The following is a 24,699-nucleotide window of genomic DNA, read 5'->3' as shown; positions in this document are numbered from 1 at the left end:
CTCTCTCTCTCTCTCCTCTCTCTCTCTCTCTCTCTCCCTCCCTCCCTCCTTCCCTCCCCCTCCCTCCCTCCCTCCCTTCCAACTCAATCATTCTTAAAGCCATCACAATCTAGAGCCCATATCATTCTACAAAACTATTTTCTTGAAAAGCATAAATTAACTCATTCAGTAAGATTTTTTTCTTTTTAACAACTTTAATTAACTCCTGCAACTTGGAGAATTACATCCCTTCCACTGCTCCTCACTATGCTTTTGTATCATTGCTCCTTGTCTCTGCTTCCCTTCCCCCTCCTATTAAATATGAATGCCCATGGTGTTCTTTCAGTTCACCACTCTTCTTTCTCTTTCACTAAGCTCATCTAGCCATCTATGCATATCTATATCTTCATCCATCATATCTATAAAGATAATTTCTAAATGTTGAACTTCGATGCTTACCTCTGTCTTAAGGTCTTGTTCCTTTTAATGGTCTCACATTTCACTCAAAGTGTTTATCTAAAACTAAAATCATTATCTTTTCTCCCAAACTAGCTCTTCTTCCTGCTACTCAACTAAACTGAAACTGTCATTTTTTTATTGTTTCCTCTTCCTGTCTCCACCTTTCCTCCCAAATTCAAGGATACCAAATCTGGTAGACTGTTTTTAAGAAATGTCAATTGTACCCATTTTTATGGCCAGTACACTACTTTGGGCCCTTTAAATATACTTTTGGATTCCTGCAATGTTCTATTTGATTTCCTTGCCTTTACTCAGTCCATGCTGCACACTGATTGTTTTCTTAATATGTTTTGATCACGTGACTTTGCTGTTTAAGAATTTCCAATGATTTCGAAGTCCAAAGCAACAGATTCCATCATTATCCCCTATCTAATTTTCTTATTTTTTCTTCCTCAATTTTCTTAAATCCCTATCAAGCAGATTAAATGTCATTCCCAACTCAACTCTTGCTCTTCTTCTTGCTCTTTCCCACTTTGGGATCTTTATACTTATTTTTCCATTTGTGCCTTACACATTCTCCAAACCCCCACTGTCACTCCCCCCCAAAAAAAACCAACAAACAAAAAACTAATGCCCAACTATTATTCAGCAAAGAAAATAAAATCCTTCAAGGCCTGGTTCAATTGCCACCCCAACCCTGAAACCTTTTTTAATCATACCTTCCAGAAACCATCTCTCTGTATGAAACTTTCCAAATTAAATCAAACCTCTATCATATTTTTTATAAGATAGAGATTTAGATATATCTACTTGAATACTAGCTTTATTTTTCTTAATAAATCAAAGGGCTGGGTCAAATAACCTTTCTATTTCCTACAATGCTTAGCCTAAAAGAGCTACCATAAATTTTTGTTTTCTGAACTAGTTTGAATGCCATAAGCTAAAAATAATAATAATTTTGTGAACATAATTAAAATGATCTCATTTATGCTTACCTCTCTTTAGAAGAAAGAGATAAGGAGAGACTTAATTTCTCTGTTGAAAAGATGAGAAAATGATTTATAAGACACTGTTTTGTAATTTACAAAGCTTGTCTACATACCTAACATCACTAACTTCATATAATAATCAATTTGTGAAGGTAAGGAAACTTATGTATAGACAGATTAACCAATTTGTTCGAGGTCACATAATTACAAATAACACAATCTTAGAAATGAAAGGGACTTTAAGTTCATTTGATCCAGCAATTCATTTTCATAGAATTGCAGAATCTACGAACTTGGAAGAATTTTTGGAAACTTAGAGTCTAGTTTCAAGCAATCCTGTACAAGAATCTCTTTAAAGTATGTCTTCCATTGAAAGGGGGCATATAACTCATAATTTTTTAATCTCATTTTTCAAGTATTCTAATCATTAAAGATTTTTTTCCTTATTGTTAACTGAAATTTCCTGTCCCTCTTTTTAATTTTGATTTAATAAACAATTTTTAAGAACCAACTATATATGCCAGGCACTATATTAGACAAAAATGAAAACAATTTCTTTTCTCAAGGAGTTTACAGTCTACTGATGGGTGAGGCAACACCAAGACAGGAAAAGGGATAGGCTGAGCAAAGAACAGAAGAAAAAGATGGCATGTCAGTTAATTGGCTATCAAAAAAATGGATCAACTTGGCTGAAACACATTATAACACAGATTTAACAGGCAGTCCTATAGAGACATTCTCTTTGTATCTTTTTAAGACTTGATAATTTGACAACCTTGGAGTTTAGCAAAGGAAAAGGATTTAGAAATTTTAGTTGTAAAGAGGATTGAATTCAATCTCTGCAAAGAAACATTAAGAAAATTTTTGAGATAATGCTTTAATTGACATCTTGAGAAAACAAGAGCAGGACTATTTTCCAAACTGAGAATCTGGCAATTGTAGTAATGATTAAAGGTGATTGTGGCTAATGTACTGATAATATGTAACTAATAATTATTTATGTCTTTGTTTTATTGTTAGGTACCATTAATAAAATAGCATTAATAGCCACTGTGATGTTTATTTAAGCTTAAGAGAGATGGATTTTGATTTCTATAAAAATATAAGCATTTATAATAAAAGTTTTCTCCAGTTTTTAAATTAATGATAGGTAATAAGCAGGGACAGGTTCTCAGGGCTTTTAACTAAGAAATGTTGCAACTGTAGTAATTAATAAGGAAATTAAAATATGTCCCTTGATTCCCTAAGAATTAAGGATAAGAATAAAAAAAATTGAGGCAGTAGCACTTAAAAAGATGTTCCTCACTCTAGATTAAATTTGAGCGAGGAGTCACCTTAAACTTTATATAACCAAGTGATCTGTGTTGGAGCTAGATTGTGACTGAATTTAAATGCTGAAAAAAATTTTTGTTTTAACTTAGAGGCACATGGTTAACATTGAAGCTTCATGAGTAGGGGATTGTCATGGTCAGCTCTGTACTTTAAGAATATTAATTTGACAGTTGTGCGAAGGATTTTTGTAGAAGGGAGAAATTGGAATCAAGGAGCCCATTTAGGAGGTTACTATTAGTAGTAACAGGTGGGAAATGATATATGTTGAAGAACAGTAATGGTAAGGAGATAGAACTTCCAATCTCCTTACCATTACTGTTCTTCAACATATATCATTTCCCACCCCCAGCCCCAGTGTTGCCTATTGTGAGTTGTTCTTAACCTTTTCCTAGATGAAAAACCTTTAAATTTCTGAGGACAAAGTCATTCTCCTTTTCAGCTTAAATATTGCTGTTTTTTCCAACACTTTCTCCTATGGCACCATTCTGATTCTCCTCTTCTACATGCTTTACAACTTAAAGATAACTTGAAATGGAGTACTGAATACAATATTCTAGATACAATAGCAAACAGTAATGATTAATTCCTTTGGCAGCAACAATGGTTAATGGCTCATACTTTGCTGTAATCCTAGAAAACCCCTCTTATTTAGCCGCTGGCACCATTTTCATGACATATCTTTTACATTCTGTAGGTGGGCACTTAAATTTTGAAGCAGGACTTTTTTCCCTGTTAAAATTCTTCCTCCCTCCCTTCTTTCCTTCCTTCCTTCCTTTCTTTCTTCCTTCTGCAATTGGGGTTAAGTGACTTGCCCAGGGTCACACATCTAGGAATGTTTAAGTGTCTGAGACCAGCTTTGAACTCAGGTCCTCACGACCTCAGGGCTGGTGCTCTACCCATTGTATCGCCTACCTGCTCCTCCTTATTAAAATTCAAAAGAAGTTTGGTCTATTAATACTGCTGGGATCTTTTTGAATCCCAATTTTGTCATTCATATTTTCCCAGCTACTTAGTGGCAGAATTGAGACCAGAACTCAGTTTTCCTGTCGTTCAGTCATTTTTCAGTTGTGTCTAATTCTTCAAGGTCCCATTTGGGTTTTTCTTGGCAAAGATATTGCAGCAGTTTGCCATTTCCTTTTTCAGCTCATTTTACAGATTAGGAAACTGAGGCAAACAATATTAAGGACTTGCCCAGGATCACACAGCTAGTAAGGATTTTAACTCAGTCCTTCCTGACTCTAGGTGCTACACTCAGTTGAGGATGTGGACAGACTTCGTTGTGTGGTGGTAGTAGTGGAAGATGTATGCATATCTGTATATCTGGATGGAGGAAAAAAAATCACTTTTATTTTCTACTAAGCTTTAACTGACATGAACTATTTCTTTCAATTATGAATTTTTTAAAAACAACATTATTTTGAAGAGTATGTAAGGTCCAAGATATGAAAAAGTTGAGAATTCCTTTTCTACACCATACCCTCTTCTAATTATTTGTATTTCAAAATAACTAGCCAAATTCAATGTAGATGGTTTTTATTGAATTTTAAAGCTATGTAACATGGTGGGAAAGTCAATGTAGCATCTGTAGAATACTAATAGCTTAAATGATTTTAATGAATACAAAATATTTTCTCATGACAAATGATTTCAGAAAGCAACAGTATCTTGGCAACATATGATGTGGCCTACCAAAGACTGGGAAAAGGGGACAATTTATCATATCAGAAATATATTGGTCAGAAAATAGTGGTAGAGTTTAAGAAATCTTTGTTACAGAGTTCACCAAAGAGTTATCCAGGGCATATGAGCTAATGCAGACTAACTGGTGCCTTCTGCTTCCACTCTGTCATTATCTATCAGTAATAGACAGTTTAATACTAAAAATATATTATGTAGATTGTTTTTTTTTTTAATCTTGGCTCTTGCTTACAGTTAGAGAAGACAAAATAAAAAAATTTAATTCTGCTTGGCAGAATCCCTATAAAATAAATTAGTTGCTACTAGTAAAATTATACTCAAAGTACGCATGTTTGGCTCCTAAAAACTCACATTCCATTTAAGCTTTTTTATCTACTTGTTTGTGTGATCTTATTCCAAAGAAATAGTTCAATTGTTTTGTCCAAAATGCAACAAAAAGAGCATAACAAGAGAATTTCAGAAATCTTCAGGGTTCACCATTGAACATTTGATGAGAACTGATTTGATTTTCATTTCAACCTCTATATTGCATTAAAAAAAAAACCCTCAATATATGATATCAGCTATTGAATCATAGTAATTAAGCAATTGTAAGAAAAAAATAACATATATATATAATTAAATCATCTACATCCTTTCATGTAGGATTATATCTAGGCTCCTCTTCACTGTTCTCTTCTATCCGCTTTTTAACAGATTGATCCACTAGCATCTCTCTTTCATGTGCTAGGTCATTAGTAATTGTGCATTTATTGAGTTTTCCAGCCCTATCCCCTTTATTTTCATTTTAGAATTTCATGATGTATCATGTACCATGACTTTAGATCCTAAAAAAAGGTATATATACTTATTACAGCATTAGTCAGGGAAAGCTTGTATATACCTCACAATCTCAGTGAATTTCATAGAAATATCTGAGAAAAAAAGTTCCAGTGAAAATGCTTTGGGGTGAGAGGAGGAGGAGGTGGGGAAAATCTAAAAACATGTGATTGAGCTGTTGGAAAGAAAGTCATTGTATATATGTGTGTGATTATTATATTATTATTCCTGAGGGAAAGAGCAGTGATTACACTCATTCTGTAAAGTGGTGGGCAGCAATATATCCAACAACTTATACTTCAAAGACACTCAGTCTGTGCTTTTTGTGTGGAATGCTGTCTGCCTCACTTTGATGTAAAAGACCAAAAACATGCATCACACAGCTGCCTCTAGCTGTAAGCCCACATTAAATGGATTTATTTTCTTATTGTTGAATAAATGAGCATTTTATAGGGGCTGAACTGTTCTACTCCCATCATAGCTTTCAAAAGTACCATCATTTAGAAGAATTAGGAAAGATCATTCTACAATGGCATTCTAATACATGACATAAGTGAGTTCATGCAGACCAGTGGTGGTGTTGTACCTTCATGTTGAAACATTCTAGTGATTTAAAAGTGGTCAAAATTATGTATATTTCTCCTGTTTAAACCAGTAGGTGAAAAGTGCGCAAGTAGGACTGGCACTCCATGGTCTTATATAAGCAAGAAATGACATGAGGAAGAAATGAAAATAATTCAATGATTAAATGCAAATGACTAAATCTCTTTCCTTTTCTGCCAATGCTGCATATATCTTCATGGGCCAAGTTCTTTTTCAATTAGATAACAGGTTGTTGAAATTCAGTCATTTCAGTCATGTTTGATTCTGTCACATTCCACTTAGGTTTTTCTTGGCAAAGATACTGGAGTAGTCTACCACTTCCTTCTCCAGCTCATTTTACACGAGGAAACTGAGGCAAACAATGATTAAGTGATTTGCCCAGGGTCACACAACTAGTACATATCTGAAGCCAAATTTGAATTTAGGTCTTGATTTCAGATTTGGCACTCTATTCACTATACCACCTAGCAGCCCAAGACAATAGCTATAACATGCTAATTACCTGACACCTGAATAAACAGACAATGCACCGTTAGTGAACAATCAAGGTGTGCTGGGATCTACTAAAAGAAGTGGTCCAATAACAGGATCACAAAACATGGTTTCTTCTTGAAAATTCCCTCCTTCAGTTGAGACACCACTATCTTTTTAAGTAACCAAGTTCATAACATTGAAGTGAACTTTAATTCTTTCAACTCCCTTATTCTCATATCCAAATAGCTCTCAAGTTTTATCCATTTCTACTTCTTTTTTTTAATGCATCTATTATATGAATACATATAATATCCCATTTCCTATATATGTATATGTACAAGCACACACACACACACACACACACATATCCATTTCTGTTCCTCTACCATTTTCTTTCCCCTTTTCACTAATTCAGCCACTCTTCTAATTCAGGTCCTGATCAGCTCTCACCTTGATTAAAGCATCAGCCTCTTAATAATTAGTATGCCTGCCCCCTTTATCACCAATTTCAAATCAATCTTTGGCATAACTGTATAAATAATTTTCTGAGGGATTAGGTCATTCACTTCTGATAAAATTTCAGCGATACCTTATTTCATTTAGGATTAAACATCCTCTTTGTTAGCTTGGCACTTAAGATCCTATATAAACTGGCTTCAAAGCTATTTTCTCAGGCTTATTTCACATGACTCTCTTAATGTACACTAGGGAATGAAATATTCCCTAAATGTGAATTTTCCTTTCTTATCTCTATACTGAAAAATACTTCCTCCTTACCTGAGTCTTAGAATTCACTGCATCTAAATTTTATCAATCAGTCAACCAATAGTTATTAAGCACTTACTAATGCCAGGCAATGTACCAACTATTAAGCTGTGCAATTCATTTTTATGAATAAATTCCTTATTTTCCTTTAAAGTACAGCCCATATATGACCTCCTCCCATGAAATTTTTTCTTGATCTGCCACTACAAGCTGCTAGTGATTTTTTTCTTCCCTAGTTTTCCCTAGATGACTTCACCTAATCTCTTTCCAGCCCCCTTTATTACCTACCTAATTCCTAGGTTTCTAGGTGGAATAGTAGGTAGAATGCTGGGTCTTGAATCAGGAAGAGCTGGGTGCACACTCAATTTTAGATACCTACTGATTATATGTTCCTGGGCAAATCACTTCACCTCTGTTTGCCTCAGTTTCCTCAACTGCAAAATAGGGAAAATACCAGCAGTAACCTCACACAGTTACTATGAGGATCAAATGAGTTAAAATTTATCAAATAGTTGGGTAGTGTGATTGATAGAGTACTGGAGCTCAACTGTAGTCTCAGATACTTACTAGTTGTATGACCCAGAGCAGTTCACTAAACCTGTGTTACTTCAGTTTCTTAGTCTGTAAAAAGCCAGAATGGGAAATAGCAAACACTCCAGTATCTATGCCAAGAAAACCCCGAATGGAGTCACAAGTCAGGCACAACTGAAAAGAAGCCTGAAAAGAAAAGACTGAAGAACTAGCCTAGTTCTTGTCATACAGCAAGCACTTATTCTATGCTTATTCCTTCCTTTTTTGCCTCTTGTTATTTAGATGTTATCAGTCTTTAAAAAAAGTTAATTTCTCAAAGGCAGAAACAGTTTCATTTTATTCTTGATATAAATAATTATTTATCAAGATGAAGTAAATTAATTGCTGAGACAATACATGATATGCTACATTCAAATATAGAAGTATATTTTCATTTCTTACTTTTTTTTTTTTCCTGAGGCAATTGAAATTAAGTGACTTGCCCAGGATCACACAACTAGGAAATATTAAGTGTCTGAGATCGGATTTGAATTCAGGTCCTAATGACTTCAGGGCTGGTGCTCTATCCACTAGTTGCTCCCTCATTTCTTACATTCTTTAGCCTAATTTTTTGCCACCAGTGTTCTATCTGCCAGGCTCTTCTCTCACATAAATGAGTTTAGAAATCTGTATTAGAATAAAAGGCATGCTTCCTATCTAGTCTCTAAGCATGAAGGACATTTGCAATCCTAGTTAAATGCTTAACTTAATAAACACTAAAGAATTTATGAGTTCATATAAAATTAATCAAACATTATTTACTTGTTATGTCATTGTCCTCTGAGCTTAATCTTTTAGTAAGGTTATTACATTAAGGAGATTTCTGATAAGGAATAAGTAAGAAAACAATGGGTAAGCCTATGGAAATAAGATTCCATTAACTCAATTATCAAGATGAGTGCAGCAATATTATTGTATTTCTGGCAAACCACTAAGGAATTTTTCTGCTGAAAAGTTACATGAAAAATATGGTTTTTTAGAATCTTTCTATTTTAATGAATATTGTTAGCAACTTCTAACCTTTAAAACTGTCTTCCAGAACGAAGCCATAGGGCTAAAAAAAAATTAAAGAATCTATATTCTGGAAAGTCTATTATTGATAAAAAGAAAGGCTCCATATGTACCGAATATTTATTCTTTGTGCAAATAAGAAATAGAAGTGAAATAAATGCCAATCATTTGGAGAAGGGCTGAATAAATTACGATAAATGGATGTAATGGAGTATTACTGTGCTTTGGAAATGATGCATATGATGATTATAGAGAAGCATGGAAATACTTATATGTGCTATTATAAAGTGAAATAAGCAGAGGCAAGAAACAAATTTATATAAAAATTACTACATAATGAAAAATATATATTAACTAAATTGCCTAATCCCAAAGAAAAGGTATGAGAAGACACCTTCTTCACTTCTTTGACAATGACAATCTTCTCTTAGATCTTTCTCCAGTTTTAACTGCTATGATTAAGGAGAAATGGATGGTATACCAATATCCAATAAACACCTGTTCCATTAAAAAAATTTGGTGAACTTCTTTATTATCTTCTTCATAATCATGAGCTTCAACGAACGGGTTGATTATTTTGAGTTCTTTCCTTCTTTCTCTCCCTCTCTTCCTCTTCACACTACCTGGTTCTAGATCCCCTTCAGGGGGTGCAAATTACATTAAGGCTTACTTATTGAAGACATCCAACTGGCTTAATCCAGAAATGTCAGACAAATATAGCCCACATCATGTGCAGCCTAAAACAAGATAAAATTTTAATGGGAAATATTTAACAATAGAAATAACATATAATAAAATAGTCAACAAGAGGCCTAAAGTACAGTTTATTTTAATGGCTCCCAATTCTATGTGAGTTAATGGCCCTGGGCCTTAGTGCACTGTAGCTCAAATCTCCTGAGTTCAAGAGATCTGACAGCCCCAACCTCTGTAATTCTCCAAACTGGAATTACAGATGTTCACGAGCATACTTGGTAACCTGTATTTTCAAACTACCTGGCCAGGCAGTCTTCAATTGTGGAGCACAGAAACATAGCAAAGGAGACTCCCTGATGTGGGAATCTAACCTCTACCATCCTTATCTCATTAGCCTTTTGTTCTAGTTAAGATTACTTGGTTTCATTGCTTTTCTGGAAGCTAACTTTTTCTGAAATCAGAAATGATAATATTTTAAATTTTAGTCACCTCTCTGTCTTTCTCTCTCCCTGGAGTTCAAATTTGGTATACACATATTGCACGCTAAAATCAGTTTTTTTGTGTTAAAATGTATTTCATGGAAAAGCCAAATGAATTTAGCAATGTATAGGTAAAAAAAAAATCCCAAATACCTCCAGGTGAGAAAAGGAAAAGGAGTGGGGAAGGAAGGAGGGAAAGGAAAAATCCTATTATAATGGTATTGTTAAAATGACTAATTTTCCATAAATGGTATTTCCAGTTTGCAAGGGATGAGATAAAACTTATTTTAGTTTCTTCATAGTTCATGAGTGAGGAAAAATAAGTTCTTTTAACCCAGTTAGGAGAGTGCTTTTACTTTCTTGCACCTGGGTTTCTACTTCCAGCTGCCTGGATATTGGCAATTTTCCAGCTCATTAGCAAAATGGCAAAGGATGCAGGAACAGGAAAAATAAATGCCATGTTCACTTGGCTGTGGATGCCTCAGTTGTTTAGTTTAGGAGGAAGCCAAAGTCATGTGGTGAATAGTCAGGAATTCCCTGCTCAGCTGTAGACTAAATGGGCATGATTAGGAAAACTATAAAACAGTATACTGTTTTATCTACTGAGTCTGCTGAGTATTAAAATAAAAAGGTTTTGGTAATTCTTGGAAACTTAAGTTGCTGACTTTTGTTGCTGTCTTTTTTTTTCATGGGAACTACATGATGGCGTATTATATAATATGTTTATTTCCTGGATAGTCATTTCATCACTTCATTATTTGGTTTTTGTTTGTTCGGTTTAGTTTTTTGGAGTATGTGTGTGGGAGATAAAAAAGAAAAGAGAAATATTTTCTATTATTTACAGGAAGTAGTGTGCAGGCAATTTTTTTTTCTTGAGATAATTGGGGTTAAGTGACACGCCACACAGCTAGGAAGTGGTAAGTGTCTGAGGCCAAATTTGAACTCAGGCCCTCCTGACTTCAGGGCTGGTGCTCTATCCACTGCACCACCTACAACTCATAAATTCTTCAAAATTAAGAAGAATCCATTCCAATCAATTTAGCATTTGGGTAGTGCTTATTATATTATATAGACCCTTCCTCAAACTCTCAATTCTAGTGCCTTCCTTCAATTATTTCTTATTTATCCTATTTATTTTATGTCTATTTGCATATTTTCTTCCTCTTTGAGTATAAGCTCCTTGAGCACAGTGACTGTCTTTTGCCTATTTTTGTATCCTCAGCTTATCTTCAGTAGAGGTTTAATAAATGTTTATTAATTGACCCAAATCACAAGAGATAATGTTTATACATATATGTACATGTATATAGAATTGTACAAAAGGAGAGGAGTAAATTTTAAGAAGATCTGTTTGGTCTTTATATTTTTTTCAATAACTATGCTAGAGACTCTTGAGGTACTAAGAAATAAAAAAGCCAATAATCATATCTTTAGTTTTAAATACAAAACAAAACACAAAACTAAGATTGCATTAACTTAGGGATAGAGATGATATCTCTTTCTTGTAAAAACTACAGAATCAATCAAAAAGCATTTAAGCCTCTAGCATTCTCAAGCACTGTGCCAAACACCATTAACCAATAAACCACAGTATGAGAGAAGGATGAGAAGGATGATACATGGCAATGTATCCATGTGAAGAGTACAAGTGAGGTGGCTCACAAACATATTTCTACAGTACTAATAATAAATGTTCGAATAGATGGAAAATCATCAGTGACCTAGAAAGAAAAAATATCCAGTGGATTAAGAGTACAAAGGTACAGAACTATAAAGATGGCACTGTTGACTTTCATGGACACACTTTTGAAAAGTAAGAGAAAATACCACCACCTAGTAATGTCAAAAGTCACTTTTCTTTATTCATTATAGGAGACTGTTCTCCATTCACATTTCTTTTCTCTAAGGTGTGCCTCACTTCACCCTAATACCCCCAAGGGTCCCTCTCTTTGATGGAGCCTATGTCACCATTTTTACCACCAGGATCCAGAGTGCCAAACCTGGAGTCAGGAAAACTCATTTTCCTGTGTTCTGATTTGGCGTCAGACACTTTTTAGCTTTTAGCTTGAGTGAGCCTGAGCAAATCATAAAATTCTGTCTGCCTCTGTTTCCTCACTTGTAAAATGAGTAGAAGAGGTAAATGGCAAATCACTCTAGCCAAGAAAACTCCAAATGAAGTCATGAAAAATCAAACCAAAACAACCACCACCCTTTCCTGATTTATCTTGATATATTTCATACTTGCAATCACAGGACAGAATCTTCATTCAAAAAGACAGCTAGGAGTAATCTGGTAGAATTATATCATGATATGAAATTCTATAATGTGTCCAACAAGTGGTAAAGAATCATAGAATCACATTAGAGCTAAAGGGAGTCTGGAGGTAGAAAATTATTTCTAGAGTAACTCAACAGAGATAAGAGGGAAAAATGTAACAGAGAACATTCCTGAGTTTCTTAGATAAAAGAAGAAACATACTTTCTAGGGGAAACTATTTAGCAACTCTTGGGTGGAAAACAGGTCTGGTACTGTTTGCCTCACTGACTGATTCAACAAATACAGAGAATGAATACATTTATAAAATGAAAAATTTCATTTGACAGCTTCCTATCTTCTAAGGATAAAGTTAATTCTACAGAATCAAATTATGAATGAAGAACCCTTTACTTAAATGCATAGAAAATGGATTTAATTTATGGATCATCTGTCAAAATAAGTAACAGATGTTTTGAGAGGATATAATTTTTCTAATGGCATTTTTGTATATTTAATTTTTTTGGCATCTAATTCCAATGAATACAAATCTTATTAAAAAAAAAAAAACTCGACACCCCAGAGATGCAATATTTCCAGTGTTTCCATGAAAAGTATACTTTTCTAGGAAAGAACCCTTTTTGATTCTTTTTTTCCCCCTCAAGTCTAAAACATATTACTGTAAAGCTAATATAAGAATGAAGTCATCTGGAATTGTAGAGGCAATATGTGACAACTGCTGGTTGATGACTGATGATGAATCTCTGGTCTTTTAACTCTATGAAACTTTGCAAAAATAAACCTAACAGGCACCTTAAAGAAAGAAAATACTTAAAAATCCATTCTGAGTTCAGTGACATGTCTTTTCTAAAACTGCCATTGAATGAAGGGGGGTGGGGAGGAAGCAATAGTAAAATTCCTGGTCATCTTATTTAGAATGATTGTCTACATAACTTTATGACTATCAAAATGAATCACTGGAAAGTCACTAGATCACCTCTCTAATTTAATAATCTTGTACAAAATAATTACAGCTTCTGTACCTTTGAATAGCAGAGTGGCAGTGTTAAGTGTGAGGGATAGAGAAATTGGGACAATGTCCTTAGGTTGATTTAGTAGAGAAAGCAAGAATCTTACTGCTTATAATGATTAGTATTGCAATAGTATAGGTTTTTCCTTTGAGCTACTCAAGAATGTTAGATTAACTTATCATACCTCATACTGACTTCCAAAATGAAAGTTTTATTGTCATTATTCTACGAGTTGAAAAATGGGGGGCAGCTAGTTCGTGCAGTGGTTAGAGCAATAGCCCTGAAGTCAGAAAGACTTGAGTTCAAATTTGGCCCCAGACAGTTAACTTCTAGCTGTGTAACTCTGGGCTAACCCCACTGCCTCAGAAAAAAAAAGAGAGGAAAAAAAAGAAAGAAAAATGGAAGAATAGAAAGGATACATGTACCTCTTTTCTAATTTAACATTTTATTTATTAGAATAATAAAAATAACAGTTCTCAAAAGTATAATCTAGAGACCACCAATGGTCAAAAAAGTTAGTTTGTCTGCTGTTTCCTCATAGTATTATGTTTTTCTTACTGGACAATATACATTTGTTTTTGAAATGGACTAATAATTTCCTTAAAATATTTAGTAAAAACTAGCTATTTCCTCAAATGATGAGTTCTCTTCTAGTTTTTTTTTTTTGCTCCATATTTTATGACCTATGTTTCAGTCCCATTATCCTCTTGTATTTTTTTTTTTTTTTTAACAGACAGGAAAGCAGTAAAGTGGTAGGCTGAGACATCTTTACCATTCTGAAGTGTTCTGAAGATTGGAATCCATTTGAGAACTACTTACTGCATTAGATATACATCTTCATTTCCTGGGTCAACCTCATAGTAAGAAATATTTTTAATTTGTCAACATTAAAAAGTTTGATGCTGATTTTGCAAATGAGTAGCAAGGTCTAGCCAAAAGAACATTGGAGTTGGAATCAGAGACCTGAGTTCAAATATTATCTCTAGCATTAATTGATTTTGGTGACCATGGACAACTAACAGCATTTTTATCTCTAAAATTGGAATGATACCTATTGCTAACTATTACCTACTGATATCTACTTTATCATTTGTAAAATGGGAATGATATTTATTGATAAAGGATTATTGCAAGGATCAGATAAAAGGGGTGATGATAGGGGGGAAAACATTTATTAAGTGCCCATTTTGTGCCAGGCACTTGTGCTAGGTGCATTACCAATATTATCTCAAATGCTCTTAATAATTTCTTGGAAAAGTAGCTGCTATAATTATACCCAATTTCCTCAGTCAAGAAAACTGAAGCAGAAAAAGTTAAAATGATTAGTCCGGGGTCATATAGCTAGTAAATATCTGAAACATTGCTACTCAGGTCTTCCTAACTAGAGACTCAATGTTCTACCCACTTAACCACATATGTCTGTCTCTCTCTGTGTCTCTGTGTGTGTGTGTGTGTGTGTGTGTGTCTTTTTTTTTTGTCTATCTCTCCTTCTGTCTTTGTTTCTTTCAATTTAAATTTTTAATTTTCTTTCACATAGGCATCTCTAATGAGATAATATAAAGTATTTTATCTTTAAGACATTATACAAATGTCAGCTATTATTTTTCTGCAACATATCTTTCCCTTAATGCTAAAATTTGCCTCAACATTAAATGACTAAATAACATTAATTTGACCCAACATTAAACTTACATAAGAGGATTACAGGAAGAAGTATAATAGCAGAAAACTCTCTCATATCTGACCTATTTGGCACATAGTCTATGCTAGAAAAGGTGAAGATCAGATTTGAAATCCAATGAAGGGTGGCTTACTTGAGACTATTTTATCTAATTACCATCTAAACCAAGGATCTTGCATATGATCTGCCCTAAATGTAATGTAATATCATATAATGCAATTTGATAGTATGGAATTATGTAAGAGTATAATGTAGATAGACGGACTTTCTTTTCCAATTTGCCCTTTCCTTTGAAATGACAGTTATGAGAAACTTTTTGTGTTCTCTAATTTATTAGAAATCTCTAACAGTGTTGGAATGATTTGGGCAAATTTTACTTTAGATAAGCTATAAAGAAAAACAGGACATTGAAGGATATATCACAAAAGTCCTATAGGTTTTTTCATTAAAATATAACTAATATTTTGTCACAAAAGATTATTTTTAACTTTACAGGAAGGATGCTCTATATGTGTGAAACATGCAGATCAAGAATGTAAAAAGAGAAAAAGATACAGAAATTATCTAACAGAATACATATATTCAAAGTTCCCTAATAAGTGGGATATAAGAAATTTGTATTGAGTTATTAATGTCAGATCTATGAACTTGTTTTTAAAAATATACTATTTCAATATAATTGGTTTCCTTTGTAGTTTTATGTATTTTTAAAAATGCTTTTTAAAAGCTTTATTCTGAGAGGAGATCCATAGATTTTGGAAGACAGTCAAAGGGTGCAAAAATGATGCAAAAAAAAAACAAAACAAAAAAACAAGCAAAGTATGCCAGGCATAGGGCTAAGTGCTGGGGATAAAGAAGGAAAAGATAGTCCCTGCTCTCAAGCAATTTACAATCTAATGGGGGAAACGACATAGACAGAAATATATATAAAACAAGCTATAAAGGATAAAAAAAGAAAAATTAGCAGAGGGAAGACTTTAGAATTAAGGGAGGATTGGGGAAGTCTTACTATATACATGGTTAAGAATCCCTGTTTAAATATGAAAACTATTATAATTTGATAGAATGTGAATTATATTAATTTTTAATATTAAGCATTTTTTCAGTTGATCAATTATCAAATGTATGTGTTAGACCTTTTAATAAAGGAATTAATTCTTTCATATCCTTATCTATACACTGTTTATAACTTTGGTACACTTAAGCAATTGTTTTCTAGATAAAACCTGTTATTATAATTTTTGTTTTGTTTTATTTCATTTTTGGAGGCAATTGGAATTAAGTGACTTGCGCAGGTTCACAGAGCTATTAAACGTCTGGGGCTGGATATGATATCTTCCTGATATCAGGACCAGTGCTCTATCTACTAACATTTAGTTGGCTCTTGTTATTTAAATTTAAAATGTTAAAATCAACAAAAAACAAAATGAAACCCAAAGTTTGGGTTTCCATTATTCATAGTTGCAAATAAAAAAATCTTACTATATAATATTATGTACATATATGCATACATGTTATATTTGTGTGCATATTAGTATTTGTACTAGCGTGTCTTAACTTGTTTTTCCTTTCTATTTATTATACATTATTCTAATGTGAATCTACATTAGCATGTCTGACTTTTGTCCTTGTTCTCTCTAAATGGGATTAAGAAGAAAAGTCTAGGCCTGTTTTAAAAAGATTACTTGACAAATTTCATCAATGCTTTCTTGTCTATAGTAATTTGAAAATTTACTTTCAGGTTTCTATTCTGAAATTTTGAAAATATCCATCTAGGTGTTTATACAAAGAAGAGACAGAAAAGAGAAACATTTTGACTTATTCTCTTTCACTCTATTTATAGGTAAGTCCTATTTCTTAGATAACTTGGGTGAAAACTAAGTAATTTGATTTATAAACTTTATCATATTTAGTTGCTCAAATAACAGATCATAATCTAGTACAACTTCCACATTTTACAGAAGAGAATGCTCCCCAAGGAAATAATGTGACCTGCTTAAGATAATAAGTGTTAGAGACAGGACTGAATCTAGGTGTTCTGACTCCATCTACAGCCAAGACATTCCCTACTCCACCTTAATCACTGTTACCTGCTTCATTTCCCTTTGCATCTAGTAACCTCTATCCACTTCTGTTATTATTGGCTCTAACAATAATCTTGGCATGGAAACTACCATTTATCTTTTTTTTTTTTTTTTAAATAGGACTGTAGTATACTTTAAAGTGATAAATGTATTATTATTATTATTATTTGTTGACATTCTCCCCCAGATTCCTACTATTTTTTATCTTACTCTGGGAATGAAAAAAGGAAGTCATTTGTGATTTTTGCCTCATTTCTCTAACTTGAAGCTATAGAAACTTTTTGTTCTCAATCTTAAGGGCATGAGGGTCAAAAGAGGCTCTTGTCTAAATCATTCCTGGCTTGCAAAATGCCATCCTGTGAAAGAATATTTATTTTTTGTGACGACCATGTTAGCACCCGGACACCCCAGAATCAGCTGCAGTCAGGATAAGCAAAAGTCCTTAGTTTTTATTCTTGACCTTAGACACAGGATAGAACTGGATGGAAGCAGAATCTCCATAACCGCCTTCTCCCTCGTCTACCACCCAAGTGTGATCTTGCCTAGTCTTACTCCACCCCCTAGTCCCTCCTACCATCCTCTGTATACACCAATCATTGAGCCAGCACAGGATAATGGGAAGGACCATTGTCCAAGCATATGCTCATAGAGTATTGTCCAATCGGTAGTTAGCCTCAAGTGCTCAGCTATCCTTACCTCAGTGCATCAACTCCATAGTTTCAGCCCACTACAATTCTTTACATAAAATATGAAAAAAATGCCAATGAGAAATGGTTGAATCAGACTTCTGTAAACGATAGAATTTTTCTATCCTACATTCTACATTTCTACAAATCAGTGGCACCCAAGCCAATCTAAATATTCACATGGCACAAGATGTATCTAGGGAAAGAGGAAAAAAACCTGGCTTTCCTATGTTGTTCCCTGGCTTTGTCCATATGTTAAATCTTTCCAAACGAGGGTGGTGACATGGGTTCACTTCATAAGCACAGAAAGATCTCGCGACAGAGCTGTGGAAACATGAACCATTATTTACACTGGAAAGAATGACTGGGTGCAGCTGTAGCTGGCAGCAGAACCAGCAGAGACGACTGTGTCATCAACGTGTTATGATTGTAATAACTAATGGGAAGGGATGGGATAGGTGGCCCAGGTCTAAATCAGACCCAGAGGGAGGTTCCCAATGCTGCTGGATGACCCCAGTTCCTCACGTTTTATGATATCACCAGAGTCCCCTGATGAATATACAGTCTGGTAACTCCTCCACAGCACTCATTTTCCACAGGCAAATCTCTGGAACCTAACAACTTTCTAATGCCTCAACCAGTGTCCAGGCTGAATGTGCCACATGAGTTCACCCTGGGTTTACTTGAAATGTCTCTGAATCCTTGCACAAGGCTAGTTTTCCCTTTTGGGGTAGCAGAAAGGGAGTATGAATCGAAATCATTTGACTCTTAAGTTCAGTTTTTTCCACAGTATTATCATCTATCTTACCTTTATATTAAACCTTTCAGTTGGGAGGAAGAAGGCACAGTTCAGACTATTCAAAAGTGGAGGGAAAGACACAAGAAAGATGGCCCCACTGCCATGCTTCCTTCTCGGTATATTTAATGTTGTTCAGTCATTTCTTCTGTCATGTCCACCTCTTTATGACCCCATTTGGTGGGTTTACTTGGCAAGATAGTGAAGTGGTTTGCCATTTTCTTCTCCAGCTCATTTTATAGATGAGGAAATCAGGATAAAAAGGAGTAAGTTACTGCAATTCTACCCACAGGACCACCTAGCTGCCCAATTAGTGAAGAAATATAGGAAGCTTCCATAAAGGTAAAGTTAACAGAAGTCATAGTGTATAGCTGGCACTACTGAGCTAGAATTGACTGTTTAATGACAAATGATCTTTGGAGTCCTGACTCAGGTGGAATAGGGTCAACATATAAGAGCTTCAGTTACTGGGAAAGCACTCCAATCATACCACAATGTGACTCAGAACCAAGAGACTATTATTTTCCTGGAATCTGCTAGTAATCCAACATATGATCTTGGAAAAATCTGATGATTCTCTCACTGCTTTTGTATTGGAAATACCTAGACATGGGCCCAGGGGGAAAAAACAAAAACAAAAAACAAAAAACTATTGCCTGTCTTTCCTTAGCACAAAAATCATGAGCTAAAACCTATCATTGTTCTGTCAATAAAAAGTTATTAAAAAAACAAAACAAAACAAAAAAAACCTATCATTGTTTCAAAGGTACTATTGGCCAAGCCAAAAAGTGACAAGTTCTGTGCATCTCTTCTTTCCTTTCTCACCACAACCACACTCAGAATATTCCCAAATTCTTTACAGATTAGAGTCCAGTAGGAAATATCAGTCTGCAACTGTTATAACCCTGGATTGTTCACTGGGGAGTGTTGGATGGGGAAGGGGTCAATATTAAATTCCCTAAATGTTCGGAGGCCTATAGGAGAGTAAGAATAACAACTTGTATTCATGTAGCACTTAAAAGGGTGTAAAAATTGTTTATCTATATCTCAGCCTTTTCTCAGGAATAAGGAGTTTCTGCTGATCCTAAAGTCTCAACCCTCATTGTGGATTGTCCTGGTCACTCACATCAATTTCTTAGTCCAAATATATGATGGTCATATTCCTCCATCTTTATCATCATTTCCATCCTTCTCAGTTAAACTCAATTGTTAAGAGGCAGGTCAATTCTCTGAGAGCCTCCACAGTTGTGGATCATAGCATCTGAAGGAGTTGCAGAGTAGCCTTTGCTACCCAGGTGTTGCAGACTGGGAATTGAAGGCAGAGGGAAGAGGGGAGAAGTCAGACAACGCATCGGCCTCTCAGGACAGAGTCACTATGTGAGTCAGTGTGAGTCCTCCTCACACAACGAGATCCATTCTGCAAGTCTGGGTTGGATCCCCAGCAGCCACTGTCAGGAGGCTCCCATGTATTCCAATATATAATGCCTGAATGTGAAGTATAAGAAGCATAAGAATTATAAGAAGAACCAGCTGCGTTCCAGAGCTGTTCATGAGAAGGATTCTTCCAGAGTTCCTTCAGTAATCTGGGGGAAGGAAAGGAAGAAGAGCCCCAGTAAGACTTTTTTAGTTGGGATAATTAAACGGGCCAACACATCAAAGAACCGAGCCAGGAGACTGATGAGAGACTTAAATGTCTGTTCTGACTACAGTTCTCTTCTCCATTTGAAAGTTTGCCTCCATGATAAGATCAACACCTGTTACAATCATCCAGAAGCGATAGTGCTGCTTGCATTCCTCAGTGTGCGGACCATGCTGTGGGGGGAAAATAACAGCAAAAAACAAAAAACGGGGAATTGTTAAGGGACAGGTCAATTTTCTAAGACCCTCCACAGCTGTGGATCATAACATCTGAAAGAGTTGCAGGGCAGCCTTTGCTGACACAGGTGTTGCAGACTGGGAATGAGATAAACTGGAGGCAGAGGGAAGAGGAGAGAGGTCAGAGAACAGCAACTGCCTCTCAGTCTCCTTGTATCATCTTCTCACATGAGGAGCTCCATTCTGTAGGTCTGGGTTGGATCTCCAGCAGCCACTGTCAGGTGGCTCCCATGTATCCCAGCATTCAATGTTGTTTTGTTTTGTACCCAGCAGCAAGGAAAGAGAATAAGGCTATAATTGATGGAAAACTTTCAGGTCACTGGAGTAGTTTATCAAATTACTAACTTTCTTACTCTGTTAAAATGTACCTTGGTGATCTTAGTACATTTTAAAAAACTTTCTCTTATAAGCAGGTTCAGGCTCAATGTTTATAAAGTGCTTTGAGTTCTATTGAGAAGGGAATGATGTAAACATACAAGGCATTATTACTACCATTATCCTCCAGATAACCTTATGAGGTAAGTATTAATGCCAGAGGGAATATTACTTTACAGAAGGAGAAGCCGAAACAGAGAGGGCAGCTGACTTGCTCAAAGTCAGAGGCAATTTCAAGAGCCAAGAACAGACTCCAAAAGTCCTGTACTTGTATCCACTATTAGTCTGAATCCAAGTCTTTCTAAAACTCTTTCTTCATAATCAAAGAAGTGGGAACTTTGTATTTTTTCCTTAGGATTTAAAAAAAATTTTCTATCCCATCCCTGTCAGAAAAGGAACTAAGGAAGCATGTAGTGGTCACCTAGACTCTCAGCCAACATCCACCTGCACTGCAGATGGCTACTACAGCAGCTTAGACAGGCAGGCTCCATTTATCTCCTATCCAGGGCTCTCAATAAAGGCTGCTCAGAACACTGCCCCAGCTTGATTTAATTCAGTTGGGGGAAAGGGGGGAAGAAAAGAAAAGAAAAAGGAAAAAAAAAGCTATTTCTTCCAAGTACAGCACGGTCCACTGAGTTCATTCTCCTCAGAGTTACGTCTTGTACAGGTGGCCCATATAACTTCACAAAGATCCTGCTCTCTAAATAGTTTTTCAAATCCAACACATTACATTTATTAGAACAGTTCTGACTAAGTCTCCAAACTATTTTGATGGGGCCCCATACAATAGCAAGCCTTGATGGGGAAGTAAAAACCTGCTAAACTGAGTAACATCTATTTCCAAACATTAAACTTTACATAACTGGGGGTGGGGAACTACAATGATTAAAATATATTTATATATATATATATATGGCAAAGGTTAAGAAAAAACAACAACAAACAACTAAGTATAATTAGAAGGAAGAAAATAAGAGGAAAAGGAAGATTAGAGTAGAAGAAAACATAATTCTGTAAGTGGATATAAAGCAGGTTTTTATAAATATGAAGGAACATTTCAAAAGACTGGTTAGTTCTAACCATTGCCCAATATAGCACCATCTTGCTTAGATGAGGCAAGTCTGGTTTAAAGCACTGATGTCAAACTCAAAATAGAAATGGGGCCACTAAACCATGTGCATGACAGTTAGATGGCACCATAGTGCATAGAGAGTACTAGGCCTAGAAAATAAGAAAACTCACCTTCCCAAGTTCAAATCTGGCCTCAGACACTAACTAGCTGTGTGAACCTAGGCAAATCATTTAGCCGTGTTTGCCTCAGTTTCTTCATCTGTAAAAATGAGCTGGAGAAGGAAATGGCTGACATTCCACTAACATTGTTAAAAAGACTCCAAAAGGAGTCACAAAGAGTGGGACACAACTGAAAAAGACTGAACAATAACAAAGAAGATATGTCAGCTCTGTTGTTGACACAAACCTAGAGGTGCCTTGATCCACATGGGCAGAAATATATTGTAAAAGATCTTACCAGGTTGGAAGAATCTAACAAGATGAAGAGCTGATAGAGATAAATATCAAGGCTAACTTTAGTTAGAATGTCAACTGCATATATATGGGACTCAAAAGATCTGGCTTAAGAGCAGTCCTTTAATAAAAATGTAGTGGTTTTACAGGATCATAAACTCAATGAAATAAAATGTGCCAGATTAGCTAAAAATCTTAAGACTTTCTTGCCAGACATATAGAGATTGGAACAGAGTAAGTAACAGTCCTAGTATATTTGACATTGATCAAAGTATATCTGATATGTTTACTGAATTTTAGTAGGGACACTGACAAACTGAAGCACAAGAATTGGGACAACCAGGATGGTGAAGGTGCTGGAAACCATACCACATGAAGGGAGTAGAAGGAATTCTTAAAACTGAATGTAGAAAAGACAAAACAATGGGAAAATGGTGGTAGGTATTCAAATAGCTGAAAGAATATCATCTGGAAGAGTGATTAGACTTATTCTATGGATCACTGGAAGACTTAGGATGAATAGAAAGGCTAGTTTCAAAACAATATAAGAAAGAACTTTTTAATTGATCAGCGTTGTCTCAAAATGGAATATGGTTTCCCAGTGAGTCCTCCCTCTTGGTGATGTTCAAGCAAAAGCTCAGTGGTCACTTGTCAGGGATGTTTAGAGAAGATATTACTGCAACAAATAGATGACTGGACTCGATCATCTCTAAAGTTTTGTTCCAACTCAGAATCAAGAATATTAGCACTTATGGATGATATAGTTTGATTTTACAAATAAGGCATATTACAAATAAGGAAATGGAGGTTGTGCAGAGTCACTCAGGCAAGGTCGTGGGTCTTATTAGTGTAGAAGTGAAGTTAGATACCCTGATTCCAAGGCCAGGACCACAGACATCATTCTATGAAATTTCAGGACATTATTATAGAAATTGATGGCATAATACTTAAAAATCACAAATAAGGGAAAAAGTAAATAATGGTCTGTGTGTTTAATATCACTAGAATCTTATTCAGAAAGAATTAGGGAAGGAAAAGATAATAAAACAACCAAAAATCAAAGCAAAATCCCAACAAAATTCAAAATATGACATGATATCCCAATCAAGAAAAAGTGACACAAGAGGTAAACAATGATTGCCTATAACTCTAGGCAGTGCTTCCTTCAACCTGGAGGGGCAATTTAGCTTTACAACCTTCAAGAAACTTCCCATTAGAAGAAATGTTTCAACTATAGATTTGTTACATTTTCCAAAGTTACATCATCTGAGTCATTCATATTACTGAAGGAATCATGGGTCTACATTGTAAACTGTTACAATAAATATTAATGAATATCACGGCTGATAAAACCTGACATTTACACACATATACACACATACATACCCACCCACATACACAAAGGGAATTTTCACCTTATATGGTTATTTTTTTTTAAAAATCTGCCCTTTTTATGCTCAACTTTGTTGGCCTGCCAAATACACAAAGTACATCTACTTTAAAAACACCAATTAAAAATATTAACAACACAAAAATATATAAACAATACTTCAGATCCAAAGGCACATAAATGGATGTGGATTCAGACAGTAAATAAACATGAAATGGATAGGAGAAATGACATCATACAAAAGAAAGCAGAAACAATGGTCCCAAAGTGATAGCGAGTCCCCCCTTCTTAATACCACTACTTTAAGCTACAAAATTAATCACAAAGTAATAAATAAAAGAACTAAAAGGAAGAGGAGCAAATTAGTAATTTTTATAAAACCTGGCATGTCTTATATATTGTATATGTTTTATATTGCAAACTGGGGTAACCCCTACACATCTCTGTATTTGTCATCTGGAATGCATTCTCTGCAAGATCTCATTCCTCTTGATTCTTCCCTTGGTGAAGAGGAACAGATGTTTCCATTGGTTTAAAGGGGGAAAAGATGACTCCCTTGGCCCCACCTCTACTCCAGACCACTACTCATACAGTCTTCAGCAGCCAAGAGCACAGACAATAGATTTTTCCTATATTGCTGTGTCATACTTTACTTTAATCCAGAAAGAATGAAATGTGGGACATCCCACAGTTTGATGTGATTATTCTGTTCTTGTACAGGAGGTAAAGGGCATTTGCCTCAATATTCTTCCTACTACAACCTAAATCTATTGGACAGCATAAGTTTTATGCCCTCCATGTTGTTTGAGCCTGGAAATGACACATGGCATTATTTCTTGGTATTTATTTAAAATAAAAGTCTCTTTTTGAAATATCAAAAACAGTCAAAAATCCTACTCCTGCTCTAGGAGGTAATTTGATAATTCACTGGAGTCTCACCATAGCACTATCTGGGGGGCTATTACATGAGATTGCTTCAGAACTGCCAAATCATGATGCGCTTTTTGGTACTTCAGTGACTAAATCTCCTTGTATGGAGTCCAAGAAAGTGCTTCCTTACATGGAATTCTGATCTATAACAAATAACATTATTGACTTTTCAGCATGTTTTCCATTTTAAGCCTGGACAACT

At 35.1% G+C, this 24,699-nt stretch overlaps 2 protein-coding genes across 7 annotated transcripts in view; one reads left to right on the top strand and one right to left on the bottom strand.

Moving 5' to 3' along the window:
- Positions 1-24,699, bottom strand: part of CMSS1 (cms1 ribosomal small subunit homolog) — a 402,077-nt gene that overhangs the window by 198,600 nt on the left and 178,778 nt on the right. The window lies entirely within an intron of this gene.
- Positions 1-24,699, top strand: part of FILIP1L (filamin A interacting protein 1 like) — a 334,108-nt gene that overhangs the window by 137,923 nt on the left and 171,486 nt on the right. For 2 of the 6 annotated variants that reach the window (XM_051985178.1, XM_051985180.1), the window contains exons 2-3: positions 13,890-14,016; positions 16,614-16,680. The gene's annotated coding sequence lies outside the window, so the exon portion shown is untranslated. Of the gene's footprint in view, positions 1-13,889; positions 14,017-16,578; positions 16,681-24,699 lie in introns of all 6 variants that reach the window. The other 4 variants (XM_051985177.1, XM_051985179.1, XM_051985183.1 and 1 more) reach the window with 2 other exon arrangements.

This window comes from Antechinus flavipes, chromosome 3 (assembly GCF_016432865.1).
Source record: "Antechinus flavipes isolate AdamAnt ecotype Samford, QLD, Australia chromosome 3, AdamAnt_v2, whole genome shotgun sequence".
Lineage (NCBI taxonomy): Eukaryota > Metazoa > Chordata > Mammalia > Dasyuromorphia > Dasyuridae > Antechinus > Antechinus flavipes.
Note: the sequence above shows the minus strand (reverse complement) of the source record. Positions and strands in the feature narration are given on the sequence as shown.